This window comes from Chanos chanos, chromosome 9 (assembly GCF_902362185.1).
Source record: "Chanos chanos chromosome 9, fChaCha1.1, whole genome shotgun sequence".
Lineage (NCBI taxonomy): Eukaryota > Metazoa > Chordata > Actinopteri > Gonorynchiformes > Chanidae > Chanos > Chanos chanos.
The window spans coordinates 25,938,983-25,952,980 of NC_044503.1; positions in this window are offsets into that span (position 1 = coordinate 25,938,983).

A 13,998-nucleotide genomic window follows, 5' to 3' on the forward strand; every position below is an offset into this window, starting at 1 on the left:
GTTTTGTATTTCGTAATATTTGCAACAGAGCCCTTAGACAAAGAACAAGAATCACGAAAGGCCAAGTCACATGCATTCCAAGGTCAGCCAATCTAATAACTGCTGCAATATGCTATGATTATTCAGACTGTTGTTCCTTTGGGCTATGCTTTGCGATTTGGTGTATTTCTGGATTTCCCAGTACTATTCCAGGTTTCAGGGAGCAGAACAGATAATGAAGGAGATGGCCAGTCCCTCCCTGTCTCCTCCTCCAAGACACACACACACACACTTGCATTAACACCTCAGCAAACAAGGGGACCAACCTGGAGGGGGAACTTTGCTCATAATCGGACAAGAATGAACATGTCAAGAGACGAGCTGAAGGAAGAACAGTAATCTTTCTAATGTATGGCCACTGCTTTCCTGCAACCGCAGATACTCCAGGCCAGTCTGCCAAAACCACTCCCCCCCCCCAACCTACACACACACCCATCTCCAAACAGTTTCAACTCTCTGACTGGCAAAGCAGTAGCCTTTATGGAAGTCCACCAATAGCAGAGCAGAGGACCCAGATCCATAGAGGGCCACCTGGCTCTGAACAACCAATGGGAAACCTAGTAAATCCAGACTGGATTTCTAGTCCAATTTCTTCTGCCGACAAAAGTCATGAACATCCCTGAAAGTAAGTTTCTTTTTTATCCTTCCAAAAAACCTGCTCTGTCACTGATAACGTCCTTGTTTGCAGATGCTCTCATGGAAATTACAGGACCAAGGCTGCTAAAGAAAAAATGCCCTCCAAAAAAACAAATAAAAAAAACAAAACAAACCACAATACTGGGGACTTGAATTGAGTAACCTCTGCTGGCACAATCTTTACAACGGCAAACAAATAAAGTAAGAAAAATGAAAATGAATGTGGGCAACAAGGCAAACTTAATGAAATTGTATCTGAAGGAGCTTCTAAAAACCAATAGAGAACAACCAGCAAAAAACTAAAAACAGGAAACAGCGTTTTCTTTAAGCTCCTGAAGGTGAGGTCACCGAATGAGTTTTCGGTATTGTTCAAACTTCGTAGCACCACTGTAGTTTTGTGTCGAGATAAAGCGAGCCTATTCTCTCTAAATGTATCATGCATACAGACAGCCACAGACACTGATATCATTCCACAAGAGCACCAGAACCACACTGACGTTTGAGCATTTAAACTGATTTGAATGAACTAAAACTAAGACAGTGATAGAAATACCCAAGACATTAAGGGCGCTATCTCTCCTGTAACTTATTAGTACAAAAAGTAAATGGAATTCTGTACATTTGGTGTGAAAGGCTATAGAATGACTATGTAGTTCAAGGCAACTAAATGGTGTTTTAAGAAACCCCATGTCTCTGATTTAAATTATTTATATCCATATATATATTTACACACACACACACACACACGTGTGTGTGTGTGTGTGTGTGTGTGTATATATGTATATATAGATAGATACATAGATATGTATATATATGTATATGTATATATATGTATGTATATATATTAAATATTTCACAAGAATGACATACAAAATCAGGTATCTTATTCTCTCACACCTAAAAAGTGTTGAATTTGATATTGATATAGAATTTGATATAGAGGACACAGCCCACTTTACACACTGAAAGGTAAATGAAGGTTTTAAAATACCTCACACTGAAGATTTACCCATCACAACTTAGCCATCCTTGTCAACTGAGCAAGTTGGGTTCTTAACGACGAAACAAACTTGCAAGCGTGACTTTGGGTCTTTGTTGCATGAGTATATTTATGGTGTGTGGGAAGAGTTTTGGCTTTAGCTGTACGGTTGCGGTCTATTGGTCATGTAAAGAAACCTGTCTGGTCCAGATTCTTTCTGCCTGTTTAGCCCGGCTAATGGCCTCTTTGGCCAATCAAACGGCCCATCTCTCCGCTCCGCCACCCAGCCATCAAGCTGATGTGTTCTAATGTAAATATTTGGACCTGTATTTCTGCCCCCCCCCGCCCCTCCTTAGGGGACAAAACAAGCTCTTTAATTGATGTACTGTGCCTCTTGGCCGCCCTCTCTTTTTAAGTTTTGGCAAGAGATTGGTGAGGCAAAACATGACAAAAGACCATAACAGAGTAAGTAGCACTCTAAATAGCTGGTGTTGCATATAGTATTTCCGGCTCTGTAAATCTCCTGTTTCCAATATACACATGGGAGCCAAATGACCTGGATCTTTCTGCACAGACTTAAACTTATGGTTAGAGAGAAACAAACAAGTAAAAAAAAAAAATATTGCAGTGTGAGATTCCCCTTATTGTGAAAGACATGGCTGAAAGCGTTTCTTGAAAGGATGTCTGAGTTATTTTATCCCGTGAAGTGACTGAGACTGAACCCCAGCAGCAGAGCTACAGGGAAGAAAAAACAACACAAAATAAAACAAAACAAAACAAAAACAAAACAAAAAAACAGAAAGTCACACTCATAAGTACATTATGATCACCAGCAGGCAACTCACTGTTTTTTTTTGTTTTTTTTTACCACACAGCACCATTTCATTTAAAAACAATGGATCTGTGTGAGAAAATACAACATAAGTACAGCTTCTTACTCTGAGCAAGTGAGTCAAAAAATGAAACTGAATAAAACGACTAAATAAAAAAGTAAATAAAAGCTAAAAACTGTTATGGTGATTTGAGCCAGCAGACAACGCCGATGCCCCCCCCCCCCCCCCCCCCTTTCCTGTACGGGTAACCTCTTCCATGGGCTAAGCTAGGTCAAGATGTCAGGAGGCTCATTAGAATGCGTGGGTTGGGATTTGGTTCACACTTCCAACACGTGCTGTCTAATTGACCATAACTGCCAAATTTACTGGTCACTAATTTCATTTGTGTGTTGTTTTCCTTTTCTTTCTTTTTTTTCCTCTTTGTTCTGCAGAGTTTGAGAGGGCTAGTTCTGCTCCTATGTGTCATGTTCAATAAACACAGTTTCTAGATGGGATCCAATTAGCATTGTGAGCCTAGTTCTCAAAAACAAGGGAAACCTAACGGGGGCATGGTCTCGGGGACATAATTAAACGCGACACCAGCTTTCATCTGAATTCTGTGGATCAAGAGGACGAGACTTCTAGCTGAATTTTATACATAAGCAAGGTAAACCCATAAAACAAAAGCTTGACATTAGGGAGAACGGCACTCTTCTTGGAAGATTCCAGAAAACTTCGAACACTGAAACTTTTTAAAAAGGCTTATTACACTCTTTCATCGAATTTGCTGAGTTGTCGCAGCATGATCTGAAATATTTCTAATGGTCAGAATGATAAATACCACACACACACCGGGATTCTTTCTATTTGATTGGAGTCAAAGCCTTCTAGCTGTACAGAACTCCCGTGGACTAACTAATAGAAAACCTCTTTTGAATGAGGCTGGAAGGAACGCATACAACATAGGTGACAAAGTAATAATGACATGTAGAAATAAAGATGAAGAAAGCAAATTGTTGGCAACTGTCAAGTATTATTTAGAAAAATGGAACCCTAGGCCATGACCTGAGATGCTGCATCCTTGATGCCTTGAACAGACACAGTAAGCTCTGTTTAGCTTTCCTCACAAAGCCAGTGAGAGCAGACACACGAAGCTAAAAATTGTGTTTATTGTGCTCTATGGACAAAGCCATTCAGAAAGGGCATAAGGATAAGATAGAGACCAGGGAGTGAAGAATGGATGATGCTGCCTTTCCAGTTGAAGACCAATACTAAACCCTCATCACCTGCCAATCCTAATCAGAGTGCCACAGGCATCAACACATACTCCTCCTCCTCCTCTGCCTTTCTCCCCTTGCTCTCTTTCTCTCTCTCTTTTTCTCTTTCTCTTTCTCTCGATCTCACTATTACTCTAATAGCCTTCATCGTTGTAGTGTGTGACTACCACAGCGCAGACCTTCAGATCATATTACCCCAGGCCAGTCCAGACTGAAAGCCTTAACTTGCAACCTTATGATCCTTCCGGCCAATTTTAATGGGGCACCAGAGTTCCAACCCGCATCAACCAGCCCGACGCATTAGCACCACTCGGACCCAATAACGTTCAGGCCTCTTCAGCCAGGCCTGTCAAGTGGGCATTCCTCAAATACGAGGCGGCACCGTTTGGCCCTGGACCTGCTTCGATTTACCGTGGCCCCGCGGGTCATGTGCTTGTGACATCACCGGGCTAGGCTCGTCATCGCGGGTCAGCATCAGTGGGCCGACCCAGAAAATGCAAACCCCCCCATGGCCTCTGGATCACGTGACCCCCCCCCCCCCCCCCTTCAGAACAGCTGTAGGGTGTCCCTGCAGGCATGGAAAAACAAGGACTTCTAAAGTGCCGGATGGTTCTTCACCACTGGCTAGAGGCAGGGGAGAGAGAGACCAGGTTGGGACAAAACTTAGAGCAAAACGATCCGTGGCATCTCAGCAGACAAAAATACCCAAGCTGACACAGTTTGAAAGGTAAAAACACACTGATGCTCAGTGATATGAAGACTGCATCGACCAAACTTATAATCTAAATCTAAACAAATGGAAAGGATTAACCTGTCCCTCCTGTTACATCATAATTTTCATCCCTCCTGTCATGTCATAGTCTTCATCAAAACCCTCTCTGCCTTCAGGGTACATCTCCCCACATATAACCCTCCTCATCATCAGCAGCTAATCACCGCAGTATCTTAACTACATCAGAAAGGCTACTGGTGCACAGTTACATGAATTCATGCAACACAATGTACCAGCCTAACATACAGAAATTTTAAGCAAAGTCTGCGCATCCACAAACCCCCCCCCCCCCCCCCCCCCGAAAAAAAAAAAAAAAGGAGTACTCACTGGGACTCACAAACAGAGCGGTATCTTGAATTCTGTCATTTTCTCACAGCGTGAGAGGGACCAGGGATGCGTCTGTGAGTCCTAATCGCTTGGCCCATTTAGAGTCCAGCAGTCAAAGGAATTACAGGCCCACTAACAGGGTCTGGCATAATGGAAACCAACAAGTTGACAGGGAACTAGCAAGTTTGGGAAGAATGCACAGACGCTGACAGATCAGGCAAAACTTAAAAAACGACTAGTCCTTTTATGTGAACAGATTACTATCACTTAGACCATGTGCAGCCATCTGTGAATAACTCCTTTCAGGTCATTCTGTTTCTCTCTCTCTTTCTGAGTTGGTGGTACTACATGAGACTGATGGCGACTCTGACCTCGCCAGTTTCAAGGATGGTGTTGTACGCAGAAAGCCTCTTTGTTTTGGCCAATAACTGTGATTTGTTCCTGAGAACTGGTTCTCCTGTTCTTGGGTTTATCTCTTGAACTGTCTCATAGATCAGGAGCATTTTCATTCACAGATTCAAGATTCCTGGTATCAGAAACAGCATGTAAACAAGACAGAATCAACCACAACCACCTTTACATTAAAAGTATTATACATGTCTGAACAGATAGATGGATAAATAACGCTATATCAAATCTTTTCATAAACCAGTTATCAAAAAGCCTTGAACCTTGATTTCTCCCTGTTGGTTTTAAATACAGGGTCTGACCATAGGCGATCAAAAGCCTCTTTTTTTTTTTTTTTTTTGCCAAGAGAATTGCAACATGCCTTGAGAGATGCTATACAACCGGGAAAATGGAATCCTCCTGCTTCCAATCCGCACGTCTCACCTGTCGAGACGGTGCCGGGTAAACACATACGGCCTGTGGCGGTTGACCACAAAATGAGTGAACGGAGCTTCTCCATCAGCAGCTAACACGTCTATAATAAGATACCACTCACTCCTCCTCAATAAGGCTCTGTTATTTTCGAAATCACGCACCCATTCAGGCCCGTCATTATTAGAAGGCGGCCTGGTGATCCTGGGGTCCATTTTCAATTAAGCCGCTGCCTGTTTACAGGTATTGTGAAGCTGCTGTTGTGTCCATGTACCTAGCCCTTATGCCTATTGTACCTTCCGACAATAGATAATGAGCCATCTCCCCATGAGTGACAAACAGAGCAGGCAGACAATGCGCTCATCCACTCACCAAAAAAACACTGCCTAAGCCCTCCCACCCCCTTCCCACCACCATCACCACCACCTACCCACCCACCTCCTCCCTCACCAGTCGTCAGCGAACAACCAACCAGCAAGACTGGATACTGTACGTTCAGCCCACGCTGGACAAAGTCCTTTGATCTCTGTGTGCATCTAAACATCAAATAAACTGACCTAACCCTTCTCTTTGGACCATTTAAATGGTAATGAGTAACGGCAGGGACCGGTTTGGGGAGGGCATTCATCTCAAGGTCAAGAGGCCGATCAGATGTGCTTTGCTTGGGTCAGCTCCCGCTCAAAAGAATAACACAACACATGCGGTTTTAACCAACTGTGCCTGCATTAAAAGGCTTGTTTGTTATGACAAGGGAGACATTTGAGACGCGCTTGTCCTCAGACACATACATCTTACAATCATCACGTTAAATGATGAGAAAAAAAAAAAACGGAGGACTGTAACTGACACGGATGCTGTATTTGCTTGCAGGCGTGTGATGTTTCGGATTGCTTATTAAAAATGCTGCTGCAACAAGTGTGATTCAGCCTCGATATCCTGGAAGATGAAAAAGGTTTTCGCATAGCTTAGACTTGCATTATGTGAAAATACTCCTTGCAGAATCAAACTTGAAAAGTAAAGATAGTTATGTTTCATTATAAAACACGTTCTCAAACCCAAGAATTTTAGGCAGGCATTGTACATCATTTTATTCACATTACCCATAAAATGTGTATACCGAATTATAACACCTCTGTGAAACTACATTACAGTAAATATCACCTAATTATAGGTTAGGTGAGAACATTATGTATGAAACAGCAAAACAAGCACTTTCAGTAATCCATTCTAAAACACAACCAGCATTAGAAAGCTTTCAAATGTGATTATTTGTCAGGGTTGACTGTGTGTGCTTTCTTTACTTTTTTATATTTTTTCTTTTTTTTTTAATCTGTTTTACTTGCAATATGTTTCACTACTGATTCTCAAATTGTTCATTGAATAAAGTGTAAAAGAAAGTAATCAAACTGTTAAGAGCCAATTAAGATTTGAACTCAAGACAGGTAGGTGAACTGGAAGTGTAGTGATAGAAATAAGCAAAGTGGGAGTAGTACTGCGAAACAGTTTTCAGTTAAGCAAGTTAGTATACAAAGGATGGCATCAGAGGACAACTGTTATAAATCTAAGAGCAAAACATAGGCGAAACACACATTCAGTCAAAACGCGCAGAATAAACACACTACACACACAAACGCACGCTGTGCAAACACACACAATCATCGGTTCTCAAGCGTCCCTGAGTGGCCCGTCCGGGGGGGCGGGGGGGGGGAGGGGGGGGGGGGCGTCTCACGAGTCAGGCAGTCGGGAGCATAAGCGGGCAGAGATACAGCAGATATCCAGCAGAGACCCTTGAGCAGGTAAGGAGATAAAATGCCGGCTGGATTTACATGCCACAAGTGACACAGAGAAAGAGCCACCTTGTCCGCTGCAGCCACATCAAAGAAGACCGGGTTATTAACAGAGCATGGAGTGCACTGGAGGCTGCATTTTCATCACACTCTGTCTCCCTCTCATTGAGAATCAATGACAGACTCCACTATTTTTAATGTCTAATTCTACCATTAATGTGAACAGCCCCCAACCCCCCCCCCACCCCCCCCCCCCCCCCCCCCCCCCCCCCCCCCCCCCCCCCCTTAATTCATTACGCAACTTATTGGACTCAAGATTCAATATGCATGTTAATTTAATGGGTCTTCTGATTTAGAGGAAAAAAACAGAACAAGCTTTGATGTTCATAAAACTTGGCAGTCAATCATAAGAGGCAATGAATTAGAGCATTAATGAAGAATGGAGACACAATGATCTGGTCTATTGTTTCAAATACATGCATGTAAATGCGTTCAATTTGCATGCATGTTAATGTTCTAAAAAAATTAAAATCACCTAGTTCCTCTTCTCATGTCTGGAGTGAGAAAAGGTATTCTGTCTAAACCTGAAACTGATACAGACACCAAACACAAAACTACCTGACAGAAACCTATACTTGGGCTCGGGTGGTTTTGAAGGCCAGTAGTCTTTTAGAGGAAATGGACAGTATGAAGTTAACTGTAAAAAAAAACAAACAGTCATAACACAAACTGAAAAAGCATTTGCTGAATTACATATGATCACTGATTATCACCTCAGCACATTCTAAACAGAAACAGAGAATTCAAAACAAAGGCAGCAGCGTTACACTACTTAGGCCTCTCAGTTGGCACCTCAGAGTGGAATGATTTGAGGACACGGTTCTTTAAATTCCAAGGTAAAAGTGCTAAAAGGCAGGATGATGACGCAGGTAGTTTAGAGTGGGACTGATAGATTGAGGTCAAACGTAAGAAAATATCTTGCTTGTCATATTTTCGGCATGTGTTGATCCATCTGGAGGTTCAGCGGCTGAATAATAAGCACAAGCCTTGTGAGCATGTGCGATAGTCGAGGGAGCGGGAACTGTGGCATGTGCACGGGGCGTTCACACCGTCAAATATTAACTTCATTCTTTTGCAGCAGCTAATGTGATCAGGCACAACGGTACAAAGACAAACAAAATGGCTTTGAGCTGGTTTGTTTTAAATATATAACTTTGCACAATTCAAAATAAGTAAACAGAATATTAGCAGTTTTCATGAGAACTTGAAAAACGTGTGGAATGTGAAGAAGCCCTTTCGTGGGAGACACATTGTCAGCATAATTCGGAAATGCGGCGTTACATAGCCGTTATAACAAACTAAGCGTGGGCTTCCAGCGCTGGCTATCACTGCCAGTGTTGTTTATGGTCGGGACATAGTTAGAATACTACCCACCTCAACCACTCTCTGGTGTTCAAGTTGCATGTTTGTCCTTCTGCATTGACTTGATGTCAAAAGAATGTCCAGCGTAAGGCCAATTCGTCACCGTCTGGGCATTCAGTTTAGTTTCATAATTTGGGGGTAACTTGTCATTACCCCCTGTGAGAAGATAATGTTACAAAAGGAATGTGTATTTAACATCGAAAAAGGTTATTATGTGGATTCTATTTTTTTTTTTCATAAGATACGTTAACCTAGTCGCTGGTTCACCATCGAGCACAGCTCCAAAGGAACAGAAGAGAATTAATTAAACGCGACTTAAATTCGTGCTCACACTTGTCATATTAGATCTCGGGCGTTTAACGAGCTTTGCCACACGGAGCGAAGAGCCTGTTCTAATTATGGAGAAGTTGTCAAGGCTTTCATTCTTGCTTGGTTTCTGCGTGTGGTACCCGCCCGTGCAACAACAGGCTGTCGGAAACCTGTACCCACCATTGCCTCACAGGCGAAAACCTGTGCTACGCGCGAGACACGAGTCGCACCCTGCACAACGACGTCTGAGAATGTTAATCTCAGAAGCAAAATGCAGATAACCGATAAATTACCAGACCCAGTGTGAAAATTTTCTCTGTGAAAGAGCTTCACGGTTTCATAGACTGGTGTCTACATTGATGGACTTACCAGTCAGGTGACAGAACGAGCGAAGAATTTAATATTTCATCGACTCGTGGAATTCTCACATATTTTATCAAAAACCTCGGAAAAATACCAGGCTTTAATTACATGGAACTGTGACGCCTGTGCATCACGGAAGCAACAGAGCGTGCGCTCGTGGCAAAAACGAGTTGTGATTGGAAGGATTCGGCAGTAATACACACGCAGTGTGGCAAAGTTGTCTAAAATAAAACAATGTGCATTCATTCCATCTCTCTCTCTGTCTCTCTCTCTCTCTCTCTCTCTCTCTCACACACACACACACATGCACACACACACGCACAGATACAGAGAGAGAGAGAGTGAGAGAGAGAGAGAGAGAGAGTTGAAAGAAAGTTGCACTGCTACAGTATGCAACCGAAAACCGAAGAATATAGAATAATTTCCAGCTCATTCAAAATTAAAATGAAGTTAGACTGGACTGTGTATTTAAAACAGTATTCCTTATGCCATTTGAAGATGCCTTTTACAATTCCTGATGGCACGTTACACTGCTGCTGTGATGAAATTGTCAACGGCTGCCATCTACTGGTAGAATGTATTATTAAGGAAAAAAAACAAACCTATTTCTATTTAATGTTCTTGGTACTACTTAAAAAGACATTGGTGGAATTTTTTGTCAAGCTGTCCTCATTGCCCATTAAGAGATGAGCAGTAGGGGAAGGGCACACAGCAGACATGAGACTGGGAGGTAAATGCAAGGGCCTGAAGGGTAATATCAGATGTGTGTGGGACACACACCAGCCTGCAGAACCATTGGGTCAGTACTAATAAGGTCTTGGTGTCACATGTTGCAAGTCACAAACAAGGTCAAATAAAGGTTAGCTTCGTATGTCAATCGGCCTGCTTTATGCCAGTTAACACTATGATAATGATGCTTGGCTTGGAAGGTAAAGAGAGAAACATACATGACCACTGTATATGATATTAATGTTTACCACACCGTTACTACCACCATGTCTACCACTAGTCACAGGTTTAAAAATGACTGGCCACAGGATATACATGAAAACCTGTAAGAGTGGATATGCTGACCAGAACTACTGAAATCTGTAGTTTCAGTACAATATGTTGGTACTGACAAGCACTGTTTTTAATGTTTTTATAACAAAGGAGTGAGTTAGTGAGTGTGTGTGTGTGAAAGAGAGAGAGACAGAGAGAGACAGAGAGAGAGAGAGGAGGATGGATGAGTCTCCAGTCATCCCCTCCAGGATTGCTGGAGGTCAGATGCTGTGTCTGTCTGGTCTGCTCTGCTTGGGTACCAATCGATCCCACGCTGGGGTCCAGGATGGGGGTAAACCCCTGGTGCTCTGTCCGTCTGGTCAGTTGTCCCACTCTGTTTAGACTGGTTAATCTACCCTGGGGAAAAGTTCCCTGTTCAGTCTAGTATATACCAGTCACAAAACACCATTAACAGATTTCTGCCCAGTGGTTACTTCTTACTGAGTGACATTGATTGACACTGATTTTGTTTGCTTTTTGTCAGTCATGAATACAGTCTGCAGCATATGCACTTGAACAAAATAAAATCAAACAGATTCTGTGTGTCAATGCACTGAAACATACCAGACACTTTTGGGACCAGACTTGTATTGATAGACCCTGTTTGAAAGAGTAACTCAATGCTGCTAGACCAGTCTGAACTGGAAAGTCATGCGTTTTGGGGGAAAACAAACAAGTTTGGCCTTGATAGTGTAAGCCACATAGGCACCGGTAGAATACCATGAACATGTACTTATTGAATTTTATATATATATAAACCATAAACAGATGCGTTGGATACCAGAAGCACAAAGGCATGGGTGACTTATTGTGATATAAATGCACGTGCACACACACACACACACACACACACGGGTTGAAACCACGGAGGCCTATTATCGAAACTGGTATAATATAAATCATTACCAGCAGAGGGCGACAAGCTGCCGAAACGGATTGTGCCACACTGACTATAACAATAGTGGTATAAATTCCGAGCGAGGTGCCAGTGGACATAGCTTTCTCACTCACTCATTTTCTAAGCTGCTTATCCTGATTAGGGTCGCAGGTGGTGCTGGAGCCTATCCCAGCTCTCATAGGGCGAAAGGCGGGGAAACACCCTGGACAGGTTGCCAGTCCATTGCAGGGCAGACACACAGACAAACACACTCACATTCATACCTAAGGGCTTTAGTGTCTCCAATTCACCTAACCTGCATGTCTTTGGACTGTGGGAGGAAACCGGAGCTCCCGGAGGAAACCCACACAGACACGGGGAGAACATGCGAACTCCACACAGAAAGGAAAGCCACCCGGCCGGGAACCGAACCCAAAGCCTTCTTGCTGGGAGGTGACAGCGCTACTCACTGCGCCACCGTGCCGCCCACATAGCTTTCTTTGAAATCTAAATATGTACATTTTGTGTCTCATACGGGCAACCTCATGTGTCATTAATATTCTAGGTAAACATTTTTGTTGAATAACAAATGAATTATGCACTTCACATCACTCGTTAATATGTTCTTATATAGGTGGTGAAAACGAATTAAGTCAAGAGCAGTCGTGTGCAAAGCCTGTGGATTGTATCACTGAATCAGTCATCGCTGGATGGCTAAATTTTCCTTCAACAGCAAATGCTGCAATAAAGAACAAATGTATCAGGTATACTGACACAAACAAAAAGTTTAATATGTATAGTGTTGAAACCACAGGAGAAAACATCTCTCAGTTTCCATACAATATCTCTTAAAGAAACGGTTACCAAATACTTTCATTAATCTATGGATTTTAGGGCTAGCACACAAGGCCCTGAATGGGAGGAGGTGTTTTACCTGTCATGAACTTGACTCCTCAGAAATGATGAATTGTAGGGGTGAAGAGTGTCGCTGCATTGAAGCACCAGGTGAGAGTTTTTAAACAAATAATGACTTGAGCTGCATGAGCTGCATCTTAAATCTGTACAAAATAGGAAGAAAATGACAAAACAAGTGTTGTGGTGTGATTTGAGCTGACTTCAGTGAACACAATGAGCAGGCTCAGTGAGTTCTAGTGAATTGGTTCATGCATGTAAATGGTTTCAGACAGTTATACCATTCCACTGTGGCTAAACTAGCCCGTACCTTAATTGTTTTACTAATCAATTGGACCAAGTTGACAAGGATGACCAGATATGCCAGTTTCCTGGGGAGAATTCCCATTTTGGAGTTTAGTTCAACTTGCTCCAGGAAACATTCCCAGTTGCCTCTAAAATGCAAGAAATACACATACTGACTACTCCTGGTCAGACTTTTCTTTTCATTTATTGATTTGCAGTGTAATTTGCCCATGTCTTTATGCGTACGTACATGGACAAAGTTCTTTGTTTGTTAAAGAACTATTTTGGAAATAAATACAATTGGTCAACAGAGCGTGACATCACATATATCAGAGGCCCTGTTCACACTCCGAGTATCTCCACGTTCTTGGATGTAACACAGTGTTACAGGTAATCCACCACTGTAGAGTCATATTTTAGGCCTGACAGAGAGCTACCCATTACAATAACACAATGACTGCACATAGCAGTGCTCATACAATGTCGGGTAAAATGTCAGTGTTACAGTTGACATGGGTCGGTTTTTGTGTTACTTATCTATGTTATTCTTTACAAAACAGTTTTGCAAAGAACCTTATGTAGTTAGAGGAAAAGCCACAGACCCATCATGGTCATTTTTCAGCTTCGTGCCTTTATGCACCCAGCCTTTGTTGGGCAGGTGGCCTGTTTTCAAAAAATGCCTCAAAATATTGCACGATGAGTTTGCTCTTTCACTGAGGCAGTGGCCTACATTTAGAATCCAGGAGCAAAAGGAGTCGAAAAATGAATTGATAACTGTGACTTTAACCTTTGAAAAGCCAAGTGGAGACAGTCCCAGGGTTGAACTTTTACTTGGCTGGAACACACTGTGTATATGAGGCAGAAGAGACTATGAGAGAAGGAGAGAGAGAGAGAGAGTGAGGAGGGGTGGGGGTGGGGGGCTGTGGGTAGCTTATTATGGTACCACTGAGTAGTTACATGTTTGTTGGTTGTGTATGTGTGTGTGTGTGTGCACATGCACGCATGTGTGCTACATGGACTGTCTATATGAGAACAGGATAGAATATAATAAAATCTCAATACCAGTTTCAACCACCAATTCCATTTATTCTAAATTGATTGAGACCCTCACTTTAATTGTCAAATAAATCAATTTTATTTGTATTACATGCCTGTAATAATTATTATGGTAATCAGAATCACTGCTGATTACATCCTGATTACATTTACCCAATCCAAGTATTGCTGCTTATCACTGTAGCACACAAAGCTGGACTAAATCTGCATGAACTTGGCCTACTCATGAAAAGCTTAGCATCAGATATATATATATATATATATATATATGTATATATAAAATAC